We start from the raw sequence: 23,311 nt of genomic DNA, 5'->3' as shown, positions 1-23,311 counted from the left end.
GCAGCAAGTAACACGTGACCTTTTGACTGGGCCCGCAAACAGCCTTCCTTGTAACCCCGCCCCCTTGAAGCCCCGCCCTCCTTGTAGCCCCGCCCTCCACACAGCTCTCCCTGTGTTATAAGCGGCCCCTCTTTGCAGCCTTGCCCACATATAGACCCACCCTCCCTGGAACCCCGCCCCCAGGTAGAGCAGTGAACTCAGGAGAGCGAAACCACAGGCCTCTACGTGTTTTCCATCACTGGCATACTGTCCCAAGGGGGCTCTGATGTGGGTTATGAACTGAGGGTCTGGCCTTTGGGGGGGCTGCAGAAGGACCTCTGAGGTCTGGAATGAGGCTCTTACCCTGTTGGCACTTCGCTCTGGCTTCCACTCCAGGATTCAGACTTCAGCTGGGGGAGCAGGGCTGTGTCCTTGGGGGCAGCTGCTGTGGTCTCTGGAGAGGAGATGCAGGCAAGAGCCCTGAGAAGTGAGCTGGGTTCTGTTTCTGGGCTCAGCTTAGTGGGAAGGACGGGGAGGGGTGGAGAAGTCAGGGCTTCCCTAGGAAGCCTGGAGCCTGATGGTTCGGGTCAGTGGCAGGGTTACTGATGTCACCTCCCTCTTCTTATTCAAAGCCAAGAGTCTCTCTCCCTGTTCCCCATCCTCCATCGTCCTGAATTGTCACAGCAAAGCTTCTCACCCCTGGTCCCCAGCCCAACCCCAGCTCCTCCTTAGCTTAAGGGAACCAGAGTCAGGGCTGGGGCCAGATTTTAGAAGCTGCAGAGAACACTATTTCCCCTGGGAGGAAAAGCATTTCTCTGAGTACATTGAGTAAATTGACTATTTCTGCTGATGGCTTAAATAAGAATTGAAGTAACTTCAAAACTTCTTTTTTCGCAGTAAGTGGAACTTAATTACCAGTGAAATAAGTTGACTTAATTGAAGGATACTTTGGATTTCTTGGGAGATGAAAGGGTGTGGTCATTTGGGGACTGGTTTTTTTGTTTGTTAGTTTTTTAGGTTCACTGATGTTGGTTTTCAACAGAGATGCTCAAAGTAGGATTCCTGGACCACAGCATCAACTTGCACCAAGAGCTTGTTAGAAATGTAAATTCTTCCACTGCTGCAGGCTGAGAACCCGCTGAATCGGAAACTCCTGGGCGGGGCCAGCACTGTGTCTTAATAAGCCCATCAGGTGGGTCTGACACCTGTTCAAATTGAAGAACCACTGGCTTTTTGTGAAACCCAAGGGGAAATCTGAGCCCCAGAGGAGAGGAGAGGGGGGTAAACTTCTATGAGAAGAGACGAGGTCGCTCTGCAGGGTCCGAGTGGGCAGGAGGGCGTCGCGCTGTGAACAGAGTTGAGGTGAGAGCGCAAGGCCCTGAGAGAGCTGTGGGCCCTGGGAGCCCGTGATCAGCAGTGACTCCAGGACAGGGATGTGGAGACTTTCTCTAGGGACCTCTCAGGGCTCCTCGTTGAGACGGCTCTGAACAGCCAGGGTAAAGAGCAGCTGAGGCCACGCCCCTCCACCCCTGGGAGCAGCCCCACCCACCAGGTGGAGGACCAGGAGAGGCGGGCAGGAGAGATGCCCCAAGAGCAGCCCCAAGAGCAGCCCCAAGAGGGAGGCCAGCTCATCTGAGGACTGGGCTGCAGACTTTTGTAAATCAAAGGACCTTGCCGTGAAAAAAGTCATCGTTCAGAGGCTGTTTTGACATCTAGGGGCTTTCCAGGTGGCGCAGTGGTAGAGAATCTGCCTGCCAACACAGGAAACACAGATTCAGTCCCTGGAGAAGGAAGATCCCCTGGAGAAGGAAATGGCAACCTGCTCCAATATTCTTGCCTGAGGAGCCTGATGGGCTACCGTCCATGGGGTTGCAAAGAGTTGGACACGACTGAGTGACCAAGCGCACGCCTTGGCATCTAGAAATATTCAGTATGGACTATTGAGAGGCTCTGGAGGTGCGGTGGGTCTGGAGCAGCGGTTCTTGGACTTACGAGGGCGTCGGCCTCACTTGGAGGGCTCCTTCACACTGAGTTCCCAGTCCTAGAGTTCTGCGGTGGGGCTGAGGACTTGCGTTTCTAACAAGTTCCCGGGGGAGGTCATGGTTGCTGGTCTGGGGGCCACAGTGTGAGAAGCTCTGCTCTAGGCCAGAGGACTTGATCTGTTGCAGAGTGTACAATTTGTTTAAAAACTCATCTAAGTTCCTAATAAAATGTTCTGTGCTAAATGACAGGCAATACTTTGTATAAAACGTAGCACATCTGTAAAAAGATGAGAAGTAGCCAGCCACTTGCTCTAAGGAGTCCTGCTTCCCGAGAACTAGGACTTGCCTGAAATCATCAGCTGTGGCTTGCATGGTCCAGTCAAAGCATAGTGTGTTGAGTCCTTTAACCAGAAGCTTCATGAAGGCAGCCAAAGAATTCACTGAGAAGGTCCTGCTCCTCAGTATATTAAAATAATTATATATTAATTATCGGAGAGGGCGATGGCACCCCACTCCAGTACTCTTGCCTGGAAAATCCCATGGAAGGAGGAGCCTGGTAGGCTGCAGCCCATGGGGTTGCGAAGAGTCAGACACGACTGAGCGACTTCACTTTCAGTTTTCAGTTTCATGCATTGGAGAAGGAAATGGCAACCACTCCAGTGTTCTTGCCTGGAGAATCCCAGGGATGGGGGGAGCCTCGTGGGCTGCCATCTCTGGGGTCGCACAGAGTCAGACACGACTGAAGTGACTTAGCAGCAGCATATATTAATTATAAAATAAAATTAGAGTCAGTTTGTATCCTTATTTGAAAGACGATTGTGGGCCTGTGTGCTAAGTCGCTTCAAGCCCATCTGACTCTTTGCTACCCTATAGGCTGTAGCCCGCCAGGCTCCTCTGTCCATGGGATTCTCCAGGCGAGAATACTGGAGTGGGTTGCCATTTCCTTTTCCAGGGGATCTTCCCAACCCAGGGATTGAACCCACGCCTCTTATGTCTCCTGCACTGGGTGTGGGTTCTTTTCCACTATCACATCCTGGGAAGCCCCGAAAGATGGTTCAGTTCAGTTCAATTCAGTTGCTGAGTCGTGTCCGACTCTCTGTGATCCCATGGACTGCAGCATGCCAGGCCTCCCTGTTCATCACCAACTCCCGGAGCTTACTCAAACTCATGTCCATCAAGTTGGTGATGCCATCCAAGCATCTCATCCTCTGTCCTTACGTGTATGTAAGTATGTTACATGTATGTATTGTTATGTGCATGTAAATAGTATGTGTATGTAAATAGTGACTGAATATACCCCCAAGCTCTGGTGTTGACTTCGAGGCCCCGACCACGCCCTGCTGAAGTCACCGCACTCTTCTGTCCTGTTCAGATTTCCCTTCTACTCTTAAATAACTGTCTTCCTCCCCGTCGCCAGCTGCTTTCTTTCCACAGAGGTTCGCTTGGCGATGGTGGCTTTCTTTTCTTGCCCGGTAAGAATGTTCTCATCAGGGTGGCTGTCAGTGCCCGCGCTCTTAAGAAAACTCTGGTGTTTCAGGAGAGACTGTAAGGATGAGCGGGAGCCTGAGGGCAGGAGTCCAAAGACGGAAGTGGAGGAGGGTGATGCCGCCCCACAGGAGAAGGGACAGCAGGTGACCGGGCTCTGAGTGCAAGGGAAGGGAGAGAGAGAAGGAGTCAGGGAGAGAGCCAGGGAGAGAGCCAGGCAGGAGCCGCTGACACGCGGCCTCTGGGGGCGGAGCAAGCGGCTGGTGGCAGGCAGCGGAGCCCAGGGTCGTCTCTGGACGGATTGGATGCTGGAGTTTTTGCTGCGGGGACTGGCTTCCTTGCCACCCCGTGACCCTCACAGGTTTCGTGGAGACTTAAACACTCCAGGAATGCATATGTGTGTGCACGCGTGTGTGTGTATGTGTGTGTGTGCATGTGTGCGCACTGAGGACAGGACAGGGGTTCACGCTCGGCGCACACAGCCCTTCTGCGGTGCGTGGATGGGGCTTCAGGCCAGCGTGAGCCATCAATATATTTCACGCGCCGACAGCAGGGCAACAGCTCTGACTACACAGGACTCTGTCTCCCACGCCAGCGCGTCTTCTGCATTCTGCAATGGTCCACTGCATCCGACGGTGGCTGCTCTCCGCTATTTGTGATACTAGGGGATAGTTCCCCTCCTGAGCGCTGCCACTCTGCTCCCTTCCTCTGTGGGCTGACCCTGGCCTCTGCCACCCCGCGGAGGGAGGGGACAGCTGTGATCTCACTCTCGTCTTCCGGATTGAGTGCAACGGGAACAACAGCTCCTTGCCTGTGCAGATGGCAGGAAGCCGTGCTACTTACTGTGTGACCCCATTTGGTGCCCCCCGCCCCCGCCACTTCAGGGCTGAGCGATGAGGTTTTGCTCTTTAACTGTTCTCACATCTACTGTTTGTCGTGTGGGTAACACGTGCATCTCACAGGGTTGGTGCCAGCCAGCGAGGGTCTTCAGTAGAGTCTTCCCACGGCCTCTTGGGCCTCTGAGAGATCCACCCCCAGGAGATCCCACCTTTTTTTAAAAAAATTAATACTTATATTTTTAGAGGAAAGCAGACTTGGGGAGAAGTGCTAACTGCCAGGTTCAAGAGTTTCTCAGTAATCTAGTTTGCGGACGTTTCTTTTCAGCCAAAGCCAGGCCCTGCATCCCATGGCAGGTGACTAAATGGATGGACATAAATATCTTCTCATTAGAAGAAATCTCTTCCCCACTAGAAATCGAAAACAGGACCTTGAGTATTCAGAAGAGAGAGCCCACAGCTGGCCAGTGAGCCGCCCAGCCCTGAAGGGGTCTGATGAACGTTAGGCCCCTTTTCTGTCACCACTGGACGCTGCTGAAACCTAAGGGTCAGACCATCTCTGGGCAAGCCGCTTAATATTCACAAACTGAGCTCTTTGCTTTCACTTTGAAGCTTGGATGTGTCAGCTCCAATTGTAGGGTTATTGATGAATAAAGCGGGAAAAAGGCACTTTGTACTTTCCAGGCAAAACTGTGCTTTCCACAGCTGTGGGCTCTGCTCACCTAGAATTTAATTGTGTTGGAAAGCCACCGCCCTGCGTTATCACTTCACACTCAAAAAGCTGGTCTTTCCTTTGTTCGAGCTTTTGAACCTTAAGATCGGAGACTCCCTGGCAGGGAGTCAAAGATGAAGTCACTTAAAAATAGTCTGTGCATCACCGGGCGGTTTCCTTGTGACTGCATGAGGGTCTCTCTCCCCGCTCAGGTCTGCCCGCCGCCGCCTGGGATGGGGCTCCTCGGGGTCTCCTAAGACCCCCCGGCTGCTCCCGGATCCAGGGTCCTTCAGTGGGCCCCAGAACGTGGCCACAAGATTTGCCTGTGGTCTGGTCTCTTCTGCTCCAACCCCTGCTGGCCCAGCCCTCTCTCTGTCTCTATAGCAACCCTGCTCCCTCCTGAGCCAGTGTCTCCAGCCCGTCCTGTTACCTTGCACTGGATGAGCGTACCTCTTTCTCGCCTTCGTGCCTGAGCTCTGAAGGAAGCTGTGCCGCCCTGGCAACTCCCTCCAGAACAAGCTTGTGCACCCGAGGGCTGGTTCACAGCGCTGCTCCTGGCCACCACGTTGTTGAGGTCAGAGTCCCTCATAGTACATTAGAAGGCTTTCTTCTTCCCTCCCTCCTCATCCTTTCTCCTTTCTCTTTCCCTCTTCTCCTCTTGCCTGTGGTACCCCTGCACAGGGCAGGTACTCGGTAAAACACTTTAGACGGAATGGATGAAGTACGGAGGATGGGTGTGACCCGATAAACTCGTCTTTTTGGCCTTGGAGACTGGACTTCTGGACTTCTGAGTCATCTCCCAGGTAGGGCAAAGCAAGAGCTCACCCTTGCCTGAGAGTCTGGGCTCCCCAAGAAGTTAAAGTGTGATGTCATTGTTTCTCAAAAATGCATCACAGTTTCTTTTTCTCTTCTCATTCTTAAATTAATACATCTTAATTGAAAGACTTTGGAGATAACCCTCCCCTGCAGGGAGATGGGGCAGGGAAGCTGGACAAAGAAGAAAAATCATCACCCATAATCTCAACATCCAGAGATAAGCCCTACTGACATTTTGTGAAATGCTCGTTTGGTACTCACACACACAACCACACTGTGCAAACTGCACACACTGCAACACACTGCAGGATTCACGCGGGTCGTTCACAGTCCCTTCCGTGACATGACTGTTAGTCACTGTATAGTATTCTACTGCACGGACTGATCATGATTTACTGAATCAGTTTACACTTCAGACATTTAGACTACTGTTAACAGCACAATAATGGGAGACGCTGCTATAGTGAAGGTTCTTCTTCTATATTTTTGTGCCGCCATGATTACTTCCTCAGGGTAAATGCCTAAAAGTGAAATGCTTCATGAAAAGAATCACCAGACTTTTTTCTTAATATGTATATTTTTCTATTGGATTATGGTTGACTTATAGCATTTCAGGGGCACAGAAAGGTGAAGAATCACCAGATTTTAAGGCTTTTGATACATCCTATCATACAGTTTTCCACAAACAGTATAACGATCCCCTCAGCAACCAGGTATTATTATTTTTAAATGGTTTTTGTTGATTTAGTAGATAAATATTGGTTTCCCCTTCAATTTATTTTTATTTATTTCAGCACTAGTACAGTTAAACACTTTTGATGTTATTATTATCGGTCATGTGTACTTATTTCTTTGTAAATTCTCATGCATGTCTAGTGCTCATTTTTCTATGATGATGTCAAATTTGCACAAGAGAGACAGAAAGTAAGAGGTGCTGAATTTAGATCCTCACGAAAATCCAATCAACAGACATTTACTGCTGCCTCCTTTTCGGCCCAGGGTTCTTTATCTTTGGGGTAAATGGTTGTATGAGCTGGTGCAGGTAAGGAAGACCCTGCCGTGAGATTTGTTCAAGACTTAGGTTTACCCAGAGGACAACACAGACTGTTAAGAAAATATAGAAATATTTAGTGCTGTTTATTTAACTTATATGCAGAGTACATCATGAGAAACGCTGGACTGGAAGAAACACAAGCTGGAATCAAGATTGCCAGGAGAAATATCAATAACCTCAGATAGGCAGATGACACCACCCTTAAGGCAGAAAGTGAAGAGGAACTAAAAAGCCTCTTGATGAAAGTGAAAGAGGACAGTGAAAAAGTTGGCTTAAAGCTCAACATTCAGAAAACGAAGATCATGGCATCTGGTCCCACCACTGCATGGGAAATAGATGGAGAAACAGTGGAAACAGTGGCAGACTTTATTTTGGGGGGGCTCCAAAATCACTGCAGATGGTGACTGCAGCCATGAAATTAAAAGACACTTACTCCTTGGAAGGAAAGTTATGACCAACCTAGATAGCATATTCAAAAGCAGAGACATTGCTTTGCCAACAAAGGTCCATTTAAACGAGGCTATGGTTTTTCCAGTGGTCATGTATGGATGTGAGAGTTGGACTATGAAGAGGGCTGAGCGTGGAAGAATTGATGCTTTTGAACTGTGGTGTTGGAGAAGACTCTTGAGAGTCCCTTGGACTGCAAGGAGATCCAACCAGTCCATTCTGAAGGAGGTCAGCCCTGGGATTTCTTTGGAAGGACTGATGCTGAAGCTGAAACTCCAGTACTTTGGCCACCTCATGCAAAGAGTTGACTCATTGGAAAAGACTCTGATGCTGGGAGGGATTGGGGGCAGGAGGAGAAGGGGACAACAGAGGATGAGATGGCTGGATGGCATCACTGACACGAGGGACGTGAGTCTGAGGGAACTCCGGGAGTTGGTGATGGACAGGGAGGCCTGGCGTGCTGCGATTCATGGGGTCGCAAAGAGTCAGACACGACTGAGCCACTGATGTGATCTGATCTGAATATAGAAAAACAAACGAGAATTCTTGATATAAGACATTATATTAACCTGAATAATTGTAGACGATTAAACTAGAAGTCAGGTTTCCCAGGTGGTGCTGGTGGCAAAGAACCCGCGTCCCAGGGGAGATACAAGAGACGTGGGTGTGGTCCCTAGGTCAGGAAGAGTTCCCTGGGGGAGGGCATGGCAACCCACACCAGTATTCTTGCCTGGAGAGTCCCATGGACAGAGCAGCCTGGTGGGCTATAGCCCATAAGGTTGCAGAGTCGGACACAACTGAAGCGACTTAGAACCCACACACGCAACTTAAACGTCACGTAGGAAAAGGAGAATTCTTCAGGGGTATCGCGCTGGCTTGACAGGGAACTCGTGACCCCAGACTGTTGCTGCCGCCGTTGCTACTGCAGCTTGGAGCATATGATCTGCTTGGAGAGCCTCCGAATATTTGGTAAGAGCAGCTGAAGATATGTGACCGATTGCTTGTACTCTGAACAAATGGGAAATACTATTGTGCAACCTCTCTGAAGCACCCACCATAAGAGGAAGCTTTACAAGGGGCGGGTGCAATCAGGCTGACCTTCATCCACATTCTGGCCCCACCACCGACCACTGTATGACCCTCGCAAGTCCCAGACTCTCATCTATTAAAGGAAGCTTGCTAAATCCACATTTCAGGCTTGAAAACAAAACTAAATCGAGTAGGTATGAGAAAGTGCTTGTTATATGTTTGGCATCAAAAACCTGGTAATCTTCTCTACGGAATAACTCTCACTTTATAAACTAGGGGCTAGGTCAGACACATGAATGACCACAATACTTTTGTAAAAGGATGCTAGAGAAGAAAAATATCAATAAAATGCTAGTTCCCAACGGTAAGATTCAGAAGATTGGAGCTTCTTAGTGAACAAATAGAAACTGCTCTTTTCAGTTAAGTGAAAGTGGTGGTCACTCATTTGTGTCCGACTCTTTGCAACCCCATGGACTGTAGCCCCCAGGCTCCTCTGTCCATGGAATTCTCCAGGCAAGAACACTGGATTGGGTTGCCATTTCCTTCTCCAGGGGATCTTCTCCAGGGGTTCGATCCCACCCAGGGATCAAACCCAGGTCTTCTGGTTTGCAGGCAGATTCTTTACCATCTGAGTCACCAGGGAAGTCTTAAAGGAGAATAATTTGCTCCTCATTCACTTGTGCAGAAGGCAATGGCACCCCACTCCAGTACTCTTGCCTGAAAAATCCCATGGACAGAGGAGCCTGGTGGGCTGCAGTCCGTGGGGTCGCTAAGAGTCGGACACAACTGAGCGACTTCACTTTCACTTTTCACTTTCATGCATTGGAGAAGGAAATGGCAACCCACTCCGTGTTCTTGCCTGGAGAATCCCAGGGACGGCGGAGCCTGGTGGGCTGCCGTCTATGGGGTCGCACAGAGTCGGACACGACTGAAGTGACTTGGCAGTAGCAGCAGCAGCAGCATTCACTTGTAGAATAAAGTCTGTTAATTTTTTGAAATCATGACCAGAACAGAACTTTATTCATGATTATTCCAGGCTCCCTGGATACTGTATTTTGTCAAAGAAAAAGATTACACATCACAGTATGAACACTGACATAAGGAACACATGTTTTTACCTTAATGCTTCTCTCTGTGTTCCTACCTTAGCCCCGTAATAGCCATGTTAGTAGGCAGTCAGGTAGATGTCCGGCTTCTCTTTTGTAGAAAGAGACTTTGCCATTCAGCCTTGAGTCACCGCTGCCTTGAATGGTGTCTAACCCATAGTTCAGGGTCCTAGTTGGTTTAATAATAATAATAAAACCACTTAATATTCTCGAAGGCTTCTAAAATGATGGACACTGTGTTTTGTGTGGATTTAAGGTAGGTGTTATATAATACCCACTATGGAGAAGAAAGAACTGAACTTTAGGACAATTAAGCAATTTGTCCAAAGTCACATGAGGGCAGAGTCCAGACTCAAATCTGGGGCTAACATCCAAATCCACTTTCTGAAATGTAACATTTATTGCTGCCATAAACAGATACACTACATGATAAAGAAATATATGCAAATTGAGGAGGATGAGGTCTCTTGTCTAAATCCCCAAGGATTATGAATGGCATGTTTAGGACCAAAATTCTTCGCACGACCTGAGCCTCCGTGCTCATCTTTCCTCCGCCCTGGAGGTGAAGAATTAGTGTGCCACATCCAAATGGGTCATTTGTGCCATCACTTCTCAGCCTGTTCTTTTCTTTCCTGACTTCTTCTGGGTTAGTATAGTATTTCGTCAGTATTCCATTTTATCTCTGTCCACTCTTCAGCCGTCCCTCCTTGTTTTATGTTCAGTGGTTTTAGAGCTGTGCTGTCCAATAGGTTAGTCTGTAGCTTCGTTAGCATTTGAAATGGGGCTTAAATGAACAGATTATGCTGGTGGTTTAAATATACGCTCATTTTCAAAGAATTAGTATAAGAAAAGAATGTACAATACATAACTGAATTTTTTTATGTTGATTGAAGGTTGAAATGATAGTATTTTGAAGATGCTGAGTTAAATGAAATACTACCATTAACTTCCTCTTTTTTATGTCTCTAGAGAATTTAAGGTTACATATACGGCCTGCATTTCTGGTTTGTGGTATGTGTCTGTTAGACAGCGTTGTTCTGTTATAGCACGCATCCATAAAAACTTGCAGTAAATACATTTCCATTTAATCTTTTGCATTGCTTATTCTATCATACTCTTTTAACTTCTACATATGTTATAAACTTCGCAATGCATTGATTTTTTTTCTTAAACAATTGTTAAGAACTGTGGAGATTCACAGACTTTACCTTCCTTGGAAGCTAAGGGGCCTTACCTGTTACTGCTTCATGGGTGTGGGCACAAGACGTGAAACTCAGGGTCAGAGACAAAGGCCTTGGTTACTCACAGTATAATGAGCAGGATAAGCATCAGTGTGCTGGCCTTGATTCCTCGTGCCCCAAGGCCCAAGCGGACGATGTGATAGCCCAGATGGACGCTCCACGTGGAGGAGGTTTGTGATGTAGCTAGGGAGACAGGGTCAAGAAGCTTGTACTGTTTGAGCAAGAAGTGAACACTGTATCCTTGAAATGCATACTATGAATCTTATGCTGAAAGTTATATATGCAAACATCACAGCGGTCCGATAATCTGTGACCCGCAGTGAAGGAGGGAGATTCTAGAAGTGTGTTTCTATAGCGTTTGTGTCTTTCACAGCAGCTACACAGCACTCGACCAATTTAGAAAGAAAATTTAAAGGTAATGTTCAACTAGTTGCTGCAAGTGGAGACCATTACTTTCATTTTTAATATCGTTTCCTCAAACCATGAAGAATATCTACAGGGTCTTCAGTCAGCTTCCTGTTCTGATGTAACCATTTCGTGTTTCTTTAATTTTTGCATTTTCCGTGGCAAGAGCAACTTTTAAAGTGATCAGCTTTTTTGATTTTTGTAAATGTTTTTTTTTTTTTTTCCTGTGGGTAAGCAGGGGATGTTTTTCTGCAGCTGTAATGAGTTGTCTTTGGCAGATTAATATAACATGTTAAAGCTGCCCTGTCAGGAAATATTTAAATAAATCCACATGTCTTTGTTGCAATGTAAATTGTGGAAATATATAAATAGTTTCTCCTTTACCAAACAGGGGAAATAATCTCTCTTGAGAATACACCAGTGTTGAAAATTTCCCCAAGGATGAAGCTTCAGACAGTTGGAAAAACTGGAAAACACACACCTTTAAGAAGTCCTCACATCTTATTAGCTTAACCTCTTTTGTGTCCACGGCCCAGCCACGGGCAGAAAGGCAGAGCGAGCCCCTTTCTGGGAGGCAGATACAGGGCCCCCAGCCCTGGATGGCTCTAGATCTGACCCCCAGACTTTCCTCACAGGGGGCAGGGAAGCCTGCCTGTATCACATATTTTATTTAGAAGGTCAGTTGCAACAATGAAGAAAAGCTGAAATAAACTGCTTTCTGTAACCTTTTTTTTTTTTGCAACAACTTTCATATCCAAGAATGAAGATTCCACTTAATTCAAACTAGAAACAGATTTTAAAATGTCAGGGACAGCTGCAGAGTGATTCTCTCAAAGTCTCAGGGCTCAAAATACTTGTCAGGCTGGGAGAACAAGGACAAAGAAGCTGTCCTCCAGCTGTTCAAGTAGAAATATGCCTCCAGAAGATTCTCCCTGGATCTTCCTGCCCCGCCACCACCCCGCTCTCTGACAGATGGCCTTCAGCCTCCAAGGGGCAAAGTCAGAAGCTGTTCTTGACTTGCCCTCTCCCTGTGCCCTGGAGCCACTGGGGTCTACAAGGATCACGAGCCTGAGGAGGATAGATTCTGAGAAGCCCACCCCGGATCCTGCCTGCCTGGCGCGGAGGGTCGTCTCTTCCTGAGCCCTGCTTCCCTAACCTGTGTCTTGGGCACAACAGTCTCTCTTATCTCAGGAGAGTTTGAGGAGTCAATGAAGTGGTCCGTGAAAAAGCCTCTGCTATATAGTAGGCGTTCAATAAACGTTAAAAACAGACAAATCTCCAGCCCCCCTCCACTAGCCCTTATTTTTTGTGCTGTGTCTCTGTCCCGCACCTCCTTGGCTGTTTTCACCCCGTCTCCCCAGCCCTGGACTGTACACCCCGCTTCCTGAGCTGGTGGAATCATCTCTGGTCTGGTCTCCTTGCCCGGGGTCTCTCTTTCCCAGACCTCCTCCTGCCCTGGGGACGAGGCATTCTGAACCCCACGCACACATGTGTCCCCAAGGACAGACCCATTGTGCGGTCTTTTCTCTCCTCAGGGTGGAACCAAGCTCCTTGGTTGGGTAGCCTTGGCTTTCCTGGCTAATTATCCCAAAGCAGCTCCAAGCTTGCCCTTCAGACTCTCCTGTCCAGCCTTCCTGCTCTCACCAACTGGTTTGCCCCTTTCAAGCAGGTCACCTGGGTTCCCACCTGCATCCCTGGTCCGACCCATCCTTCCCCAGCCGCCTTCTCTCCTTTCCTCTGCTTCGGAGCCGCATTTCCATAAACCTGTCCCAATTACCTCGCCCTGGTCATCTCTCTCCTCTGATATCCATCCTGTGACTTCCCCATCCCAGTGACAAGCGTCAAAGGGTGTGCTCTGCCTTCTACGGGTTCCATCTCCCCTCCTGTTGCTATAGCTCTGGCTGGGGTAATTACTTACTGTTTTTGCTCATAGCTTCACTTTTCATTTATCCTTTAACAAGTTTTTATTAAATGCCTACCATGTGCTAGGTGGGCTTCCATGGTGGCTCAGTGGTAAAGAACCCGCCTGACAATGCAGGAGACACTGGAGACTCGGGTTTGATTTCTGGGTTGGGAAGATCCCCTGGAGAAGGAAGTGGCAACCCACTCCAGTATTCTTGCCTGGAGAATCCCATGGACAGAAGAGCCTGGCAGCCTACGGTCCATGGGGTCACAAAGAGTCTGACACAACCGAGTGACCGAACAACAACAGCAACATGTGCTGGGCGCTGGGGGAGCAAGAGTAAAGAAAATATTTCCTAGGTCCATTTGCTTAGAGAGGTTTTTTCCAACTCACTTCATAAATACTTGGAGAAGGACAGAAACAAATTCAGGCTTTGTGGAGTCTAAAACTCAGAAGTTACAGGTCTTCTTTAACAAAAATTAGTAAAATTGTAAATAAAAATGAATCTTTACATTGAATATTTCAAGTGACAGAAGAAATGATATATCATTAAATTTAAAATCACTAAATTAAAAATAATAAAATCATTAAATTTTAAATGTCAACAAATAGCAAGACATTATAAAATTTGTAAAAATAACATTTTAACTAACTCTTGATATCTGCTTTCCCTCTACAAGTGCTTGTTCCTCCTAGATTTTTGGGAATGTCACTCTCTTCAGATGGCAACTTTGTCATAGTTTTCTATAAGGAGACTAGAAAGATAATTCAGTCTTTCTCCCAGCATTGTTGACTGATGTTGGTCAGGTGTTTTTGAACTATTGCTAGTTTGCAAAAAATGATTATGTGGTTTCTCAGTTTGTTACTGGTTAAGTTTTAGGACTATTGTCAAATTTGGGAAAACATCTACTGAGTTTCATTCATGCAATGAAGAGTTTTCAGTTTTATTTGTTTATTTTTTCAAGGAATAGCTTCAGAGGTGAGACTTTTTTTTTTCCCCCAATTATTGAAGTATATGCTAAGTCACTTCAAAGAGTTGTGTCCGACTCTTTGTGACCCCCCCAGACTGCAGCCCACCAGGCTCTTCTGTCCATGGGATTCTCCAGGCAAGAATACTGCAGTGGGTTGCAGTATTTCCTTCTCCATATTGAAGCATAGTTACTTACAATGTTTCAGGTGTACAGCAAAGTAATTCAGTTATACTTGTGTGTGTGTGTGTGTGTGTGTATATATTCTTTTTCCAATTATTATACATGTTATCAAAAGACATTGAATATAGTTCTCTGAACTATACAGCAGATTTTCAAGGACTCTTTAAAGGACTTTTCTGGTTTTTTATACAATGATTAATCTCTAAAAAAAAAAAAAATCTTTGCATTGGAAACACTCATAAATCATTTTGTCACCAAGGCCTTGGTTTAGTGGCTTCTTATGAGTTTTAGGTTATTGTTGTCAATTCCACTATCTGTGGTTTGTGCCAAACCAGTAGGAGTTAAATATTTTCCCATTTTCCTTGTAGAATGAACTCCTTTTCATTAATCAGATTATCAAACAATCCAAAGAGTCTATTCTTTATTTCCACTCAAAATACACTACTTCTTCTTAATGAATTACTACTTTTGGTTTAATATAAAGAAACAAAATTGCTAGAATTTACTTCTCAATATCAGAATAATTCTTACTGATTACTACATTGTTCAACTTATGGCTTTTGTTTTATATTCCATTAATTTTTTGCTGGATTTTTCTCTTGGTTTTTTAATAAATAAATTGAGTGATGACCAAAATACATGCCTCTTTTCTATATCCAAATTAGGTCTCTGAAATTTTTCACTTGTTTTATTGATATATTTCAAAACCTCTTGCAAATTCAGTTGTAAAACAGTCTTTTCAAGCTTTATTTAAGACATCTTTCTCTTTATAAAAAGAAATTTAATAAACAAAAAGGGGATGTCTTGTGAATAATTGTATTAGCTGAATCACCAAATAGATTTCTATAGGCAAGAGTTTCCATTTTGACTACTGAAGCTCCCACTTATAATTTTAAACATCTGATGATAAGAAACTATTCCCGTAGATTCCATTTCAAACCTTGTTTCTCCGCCATGACCTACATACTTCTGTCTGATGCTATGGAGAGTCTACAAGGCAATGACCTCCAGGCTCTAATCTACTCAGCACTGACAGGTGAGCAGAGGGCTGGTAGGAGAATTCCTGGATGCAATTCCTACATGAGAGCCACGTGCAATAACTCCATACATGCTAGTGGCTGGAAACCACAAAAATATATCCCGGTTAGTCAACCAAAAGGATGTCCGATTCAATCTGCCGTTAACACCACCCCCCAAATACAATTGGTCTCTCCACACACTGGACAGAAGGGGGAAATGTGATGGAGAGTTTGCCAAAGTAGAAGATGGAGGTCTTAACCAACCTGGGTTTAACAAGTTTTACAAATTATGACCACTTGAAGACATTGCTGGAGCCCTTCCAATGAAGGTCATGGAGCCAACTTCACTTGCCTCACAGCAAGTCTACAGGCAAAGGGCAGAGAGTCTTATTCTGACCTCTAAGGACTCGTGTCCTTTAGAGCAGTGCTTCCCGGGGTGAGATCCCTGGACCAGAAGCATCAGAGTCACCTGGGCTTGTAGTGGTGCAAATTCTTGGGCCCCATCCCTGCTAAGTCAGGTCTGAGAAGGTCTTTAGATGGCTCTGATGCAGACTGAAGGTTTGAGAATTACTGCTTCAGAACTGTGCTATCCAACATGGGAGCCACTATTCAAACTGATGAAAATTAAATAAAACTAAAAATTTCTTGTGCTGAAGAGCCACATGTGTCTGGTGGTTGTCGTCTTAGTGAAGAAACTGGATGTTTTCATCATCACAGAAACTGCCGCTGAGCAGTGCTGCTTTAGAAAACATGTCCTCCAGGTTTTTCCCCATCCCAAACTCTCCCATTCAGGGCCCAATCGTATAGCCCCGCTATAGTATTTACACACTCTATTCACAGTATTTTATTTCTATGTGTACTTGTGGGCTATCAGGTCTCTGTGGTACCCATCTTTCTATTCATAAAAACCGGCCTTCAGTCTGGCGTGTAGTGGTTACCAAATGAACGACTGTATAATACACAAAGCGTTAAAACATTCCGAGACAAGCTATTCTTATCAAAGGATGGAGGTGTTTTTCTGTGTTTCTTCTGTAGTTCTAATTTGGGTGTTTATATGTCTATGAATCGTCTGATTGGAGGGGATTAAATCCACTTTCACTTAAGGAAGACTGCTGGCCTCAAGTTTCCACTTCTGTTCCAAGAGATAGATGACAGCACCTTCTATTTAATGAGCATGGCTGGTTTGCAAGCACACTCTTTAGTGAAATAATACATATATGCATGTGTGCTGAGTCGCTCCAGTCGTGTCCAACTCTTTTCGACTCTATGGGCCGTATCCCGCCAGGCTCCTCTGTCCATGGGATTCTCTAGGCAAGAATACTGGAGTGAGTTGCCATGCCCTCCTCCAGGGGATTTTCCTGACCCAGGGATTAAACCTGAAGCTCTTACATGTCCTGCATTGGCAGGAGGGTTCCTCACCACCAGTGACACCTGGCAAGCCCGATACATGTGTGTGTGTGTGTGTGTGCGCGTGTATATATATATATATTCAGCAATCTCAGGTAATTCTTGAAATAAATAACACAGGAGGGGAAAAATCATTGATGGTAACGCCATTCAGTCAATAATGCTAAGATAAGACCTAAATTATTCCACCTACTTCAATCATTTTTATCTCACTCACGAAAAGAAGATAATTTAATTTCAGGAGATTGGAAGTATTGATTGAGCTGTGAGTCCCTGAGGCATTTATTAGACAAATGAGACCGATGAAAAAGAAATGTGTTTTTCATCTTCAATTTTCCATACGGATTTATAGCCAAGCGTGGGAGAGTTGATTTTCAAACCGTAACGTTTCCCCCGAGAGCTGACATCCATGGGAGACAATAGACGAGGGTGTCACAGAGGAGCTGACGGAAGGCGGCCCTTGGGTCCTCTGCTGTGCTATGAGTTCTCCATCCTGCAGTCTTTGTCCTGAAGCCACAGGCTGCAAAGCCAAGGTGCCCCATCTACTGCATTGCACAGACCTTCAACAGATTAATTACAGCCATTATTACAGGGCACACCAGCTACACAGGAGTTTTTCCCTTTAGGATGAAAGAGATTTTAAGAAACTTTAAATTCAGCTCTAATAAATGACTCAATTTGGGCATAGTGGAGATGAGAATGCAGGAGAATTTGTCTCTGTGCATTTCAGCCTTTTTCAGGGTTGAACTACAGGGAACAAACAAAAGATCTTTCGGGACCGGCCTCTTTTCCTCCCAGCCCTGTAGCATATCTGTCCAGTGCATTCTTCACCCTGAGCCATCTAGGTGCCCCCCAACTCTGACCACATTTGCCCACCTGCATTTACCAAGGTGAGGACCCTCCCTGAGGGTGGGGGAGGCTGGCAGGTGGGCAGTGGGGAGGAGCCCATGCTCTGCCCAGGCCCCATACAGGACTAGAGAGATGAGTCCCCATGGGCAGGGTAAGAGGAAGGGCCTGGCCAATCCTGCTCATGTAGGATGCTTCATCCCTGCTTTTTTCAGAGAATGTTTAGAGCTTTCTCACACTTGGAGTTTTGGCTTTCCATGTGGCGCTGGAGGTAAAGAACCTGCCTGCCAAGGCAGGAGATGCAAGAGATGCAGGTTTGATCCCTGGGTTGGGAAGACCTCCTGGAAGGGGGAAATGACAGCTCACTCCAGTATTCTTGCCTGAAAATTCCATGGACAAGAGAAGCCCAGCGGGCTACAGGACATGGGGTTGCAAAGAGTCAGACACGACTGAGCGACTGAGTGCACACACTTGGATGCTGCCAAGTCTGAACGAGGGAGAGAGTTCTGAAAGTGGGACGCAAGGCCAATTTAGCTCCATTGCTAAGAGGTGGGTGTAAAAAAAAAAAAAATTAGAGGTCTGGACCCATGGGGACGTGAGTTCTTGGGACAGGCAGACCCATTTCCAAGGCCCAGCTTTGACCTCCCTGAGCCTCAGTTTCCCTGTCTGCAAACAGTGAAGCAGATGATGATAGTCCCTTCTCCCCAGCTTGGCCCGTCTCCCTGATGCTCTCACGGTTCATGTGTTTATCACGATAGCCCATAGGCCACACTGCCATTTGGCCATTGAAGGTGAAGGTGAAGTTGCTCAGTCGCTTCCGACTCTTTGCAACCCCATGGATTGTAGCCCACCAGCCTCTTCCGTCCATGGGATTTTCTAGGCAAGAGTACTGGAGTGGGTTGCCGTTTCCTTCTCCAGGGGATCTTCCTGACCCAGGGATAGAACCCAGGTCTCCCGCACTGCAGGCAGACGCTTTACCGTCTGAGCCACCAGGGAAGCATTTTGGCCATTGGACCACGTCTAAGTCCTCTCTTTTCCCAAGCTCGTCTCTTCCAAGCGTGGCCACAGCCCCCTGCATCTGCACAAGTACAGCGGCTCTTCACACCTGTAGACCCTCAAGCTGACTTTGGGGCATCCCTGCTCAGCCCTCTGTAGGCTTCCCAGACTGGGGACGGGGCACTTCAAGGACTAGCTAGACTCTCTTTTCTCTGTGCTCCTCCTCACGGAAGCACAGCTAGGAACCCTGGGAATAATGCAACAGAAAACCACAGGAAAACCCTGAAAGGAAGAAGAAGACAAATCTGTTCGGGGTCCTGGGACTGGAGGAGTAACAGGGGTAGACAGCTTATGTCCCTTCCACCCAGACTTGGCATTTCCCATCTCAGCCCAGCAGTGAAGGCAGCCCTGGGAGGGCTGACCCCTCCCCTACACCCAACAGGGGTCCAAGTGACGACACCCACCATCCTCAGCGGACCCCTGGGAGTCCTTCCAAAAAGCAGTAGGGGAACACTCTTCCCTGACAGAGAAATCAGTGAGCTTGAACACAGAATAATAAAACTCATCCATATAAATGACAGAAAGAAAAACGGGCAGAAAATAAATGAACAGAGCTTCAGGGACTACAGGGTAGTAAAAAGGATTCAACATCTGTATCATCAGAGTCTGAGAGAAGAGCAAGAGTGTGGGCTGAAAGAGGGTTTGAAGAAATAATGCCTGAAAACTCCTTCCATTTGGCATAAGACCCAAAAATAACAGACCCGTGAAGATAAGAGAACCCCAAACAAGATAAGCCCAAAGGAATCCATACGGAGATATGTCATAATTAAATTCTGAAAATGAAAGACAAACGCTTGGAAGCAGTCAGAGATGAACAGCATGTTATCTGTGGGGGAAACTTGGTTCAGATAAGAGTGGATTTCTCCTCGGAAACCTCAGAGGCCAGAAGGAAGTGGCATCATATTTTTCAAGTGCTGAGTGAAAAGAACTGTCAATCAAATTCTTTATCAGGCGATACTGTCCTTCAGGGATGAAGAGGAAATAAAGACATTCTGAGACAAAGAAGCATGTTGCTACTGACCCACCCTTAAAGGCTGACTAATGGAAATGCTTTCAACAAAAATGATAGAAAAGAGAATCAAAGACCAACAGGAAGGAAGCAGGAGTAATGGAAAGAGTAGAAATACAGGTACGTACATGGACTATCCTTTTCAATTTGCAAACTGTGGAGTAAAGAACGACGCTCACGGAAAGAAAGGTCTGGCCTTTGCCCTTGGCTCCTGGGAGGTAAACTCTATGCTCTTGGAATAGCTTCTCTGATAGAAGCGGCTTGGTTTACTGGGGACCTTGAGTCACATCAGAGAGTCTATGCTAGCAGTGGCTTATGGTGGGGGCTCTGGGTCACCTGGGCTTCCCAGAACCCGCCTGCCAATGCAGGTTAGACATAAGAGATGCAGGTCTGATCCCTGGATCAGGAAGACCCCCTGGAGGAAGGCATGGCAACCCACTCCAGTATGCTTGCCTAGAGAATCCCATGGACAGAGGAGCCTGGTGGGTTACGGTCCATAGCGTTGCATAGAGTCAGACACAACTGAAGAGACTTAGCACGCAGACGTGCTCTGGGTCACCTGCTCTCACTGCAACAAAAGTGGCAAATTTAAACACTAACATATCAGCAATTACCTCAACTGTAAATGACCTAAATACACCAGCCCGTAAGTCAGAGGCTGGTAGAGGATATATATATATATATCTCCAATCTATATGTTACTTCCAAAAACATCACTTCAAACTTGATGATGTAGGGTGAAATTAAACTGATAGGAAAAAATATATCATAGAAATATTAGTAAAGAAATCACAAGTAGTTACATTACTTTCTGATAAAGTGAACTTCAGAGCAAGAAGAAATTACTAGAGAAAAAGAATACATTGCTTAATGATAAACGATCAATCCCCCAGGGAGACATTATGATCTCAAAGGGGTCTGCACCAAGAATAGCACTTCAAAATACGAGTCAAAACTGACAGAGCTGAATGGAGAAACAGAGAAATCTGCGATTATAGTTGAAGACTTCACCTTCTCAGCAACAGATAGAAATGAGTGGACAGAAAACCATCAGGGGAATAGAACATCTGGTCAACGCCATCAATCAACAGACCCACATACATGGAACACTCTATCCACAGACTAGAGATTACATATAGACTTTTAACGCCCCTAGGATATTCACCAAGATATATCATACTCTGGGCCATGAAACAGACCTCAGAATATTTGTTTCTATTTTTGGATGAGCCACACTGCTTGTGAGATCTTAGTTTCCTGACCAGGGATTGCCTGGTCTGGGCCCTTGGCAGTCCTAACCTAACAGAGTACTAACCACTGGACTGTGAATTTAAAAGAATTGAAATTATACAGAGTGTGTTTTCTGACCCTAATAGAATCAAACCAGAAGTCGATACCTGAATGACAACAGGAAAATCTCTAGACACGTGGAGATGAAGCAACACACTTCTAAATAATCCATTGTCCAAGAAGATACCCCAGAGGAAGTTTAAGAAACAACACAGGACTGAATTAAAACGAAACCCAGGAACCAAAACACGTGACGTGCAGCTAAGGCAGTGCCGAGAGGGGAATTATAGCATGAAGGGTTCATGGGAGAAACGGGGAACGTCTCCAATCAGTGACCTACATGCACAGTGCAAGAAACCAGAAAAAGAGTAGAAAAATAAACCCAAGGATAACGAAGGAAATGATAAAGAACAGAAATGGAAAAGAGGACAGTAGAGCACATTGGTGAAAGAAAAAACTGGTTCTTTGGAAAAAAATCAATGAAATGGAAAAACCTCTAGCAAGACTGACAAAAATAAAAAGACTGAAGACACGCAGCACCGACACAAGGAACAGAATAGAGAGCGTTGCTGCGGATCCGCCAACCATTTGAAAGACAGCAAATGAGTGCTATGAACAATGTTATGCTTGCAAATTTGAAAACTTGGCACAATTTCCTTGAAAATAATGAACCACCAAAACACAGGCAAGAAAAAATAGATAACTTGATATACTTATAACCATTAAAAAAGCTGAGTTTCCCAAATTTTCTGGCATATTGAGTGCAGCACTTTCACAGCATCATCTTTTAGGATTTGAAATAGTTCAACTGGAATTCCACTACCTCCACTAGCTTTGTTCATAATGATGCTTCCTAAGGCCCACTTGACTTTGCATTCCAGGATGTCTGGCTCTAGGTGAGTGATCCCATCATCGTGATTACTGGGTCGTGAAGATTTTTTAGTATAGTTCTTCTGTGTATTCTTGCCACCTCTTCTCAATATCTTCTGCTTCTGTTAGGTCCATACCATTTCTGTCCTTTATTGTGCCCAACTTTGCATGAACAGTTTCCTTGGTATCTCTAATTTCCTTGAAAGAGATGGGTATATCAGACTACCTGACCTGCCTCCTGAGAAATCTGTATGCAGATCAAGAAGCAACAGTTAGAACTGGACATGGAACAACAGACTGGTTCCAAATTGGGAAAGGAATATGTTGAGGCTGTATATTATCACCCTGCTTATTTAACTTCTATGCAGAGTACATCATGAGAAACCCTGGGCTGGATGAAGCACAAGCTGGAATCAAGATTGCCGGGAGAAATATCAATAACCTCAGATATGCAGATGACACCACACTTATGGCAGAAAGCTAAGAAGAACTAAAGAGCCTCTTGATGAAAGTCAAAGAAGAGAGTGAAAAAGTTTGCTTAAAACTCAACATTCAGAAAACTAAGATCATGGCATCTGCTCGCATTACTTCATGGCAAATAGATGGGGAAACAGTGGAAATAGTGTCAGACTATTTTTTTGGGCTCCAAAATCACTGCAGATGGTGACAGCAGGCATGAAATTAAAAGACACTTACTCCTTGGAAGGAAAGTTATGACCAACCTAGACAGCATATTAAAAAGCAAAGATATTACTTTGCCAACAAAGGTCCGTCTAGTCAAAGCTATGGTTTTTCCAGTGGTCATGTATGGATGTGAGAGTTGGACTATAAAGAAAGCTGAGCACCAAAGAATTGATGCTTTTGAACTGTGGTGTTGGAGAAGACTCTTGAGAGTCCCTTGGACTGCAAGGAGATCCAACCAGTCCATCCTAAAGGAGATCAGTCCTGGGTGTTCATTGGAAGGACTGATGTTGAAGCTGAAACTCCAGTACTGTGGCCATCTGATGCGAAGAGCTGACTCACTGGAAAAGACCCTGGTGCTGGGCAAGATTGAAGGGAGGAGGAGAAGGGGACAACAGAAGATGAGATGGTTGGATGGCATCACTGACTCAATAGATGTGAGTTTGAGTAAATTCCAGGAGTTGATGATGGACAGGGAAGCCTGACAAGCTGCAGTCCATGGGGTCACAAAGAGTCAGACATGACTGAGCGACTGAACTGAACTGATTAAAGAAACTGAATTTGCCATTAAAACTATTCTGAAAAAGAATACATATGTGCTGTGGTAAGTTGCTTTGGTTGTGTCTGACTGTACTCAAAATGCAACAGTCAAAAAAACCCAAACAACCCAATTAGAAAATGGGCATAAGACAAGAAGAGTTACTTCACCAAAGAGGATTCACAATTAGATAGTGAGTGTTAGGCGCTCGGTCGTGTCCGACTCTTGGCGAACCTATTGACTGTAGCCCATGGGATTCTCCAGGCAAGAATACTGGAGTGGGTTGCCATTTCCTTCTCCAGGGGATTAGTAGGAAGCACGTGAAAATGTCAACATCAGTAGCCAGCAGGGTGAACAACACTGCACCAACGGTCACAGAAACTTCATTTAAGGGCTGAATCTTAAATCAATCCAGATGTTCTTCGGTAGGTGAATGGTTTAAGCAGACT

At 45.8% G+C, this 23,311-nt stretch overlaps 1 protein-coding gene across 1 annotated transcript in view; it reads right to left on the bottom strand.

Annotated features, from left to right (window-relative positions):
* The window catches only part of LY86 (lymphocyte antigen 86), a 43,608-nt gene extending 43,104 nt beyond the window's left edge, over positions 1-504 (bottom strand). Inside the window, exon 1 of the mRNA XM_010835835.1 lies at positions 343-504. The gene's annotated coding sequence lies outside the window, so the exon portion shown is untranslated. The remainder of the gene's footprint in view (positions 1-342) is intronic.
* Positions 505-23,311: the final 22,807 nt, after the last annotated feature.

Source organism: Bison bison, unplaced genomic scaffold (assembly GCF_000754665.1).
Source record: "Bison bison bison isolate TAMUID 2011002044 unplaced genomic scaffold, Bison_UMD1.0 scf7180017864053, whole genome shotgun sequence".
NCBI classification, from domain to species: domain Eukaryota; kingdom Metazoa; phylum Chordata; class Mammalia; order Artiodactyla; family Bovidae; genus Bison; species Bison bison.
The sequence above is the reverse complement of the archived record's forward strand: the minus strand, read 5'-3'. Positions and strand labels throughout refer to the sequence as shown.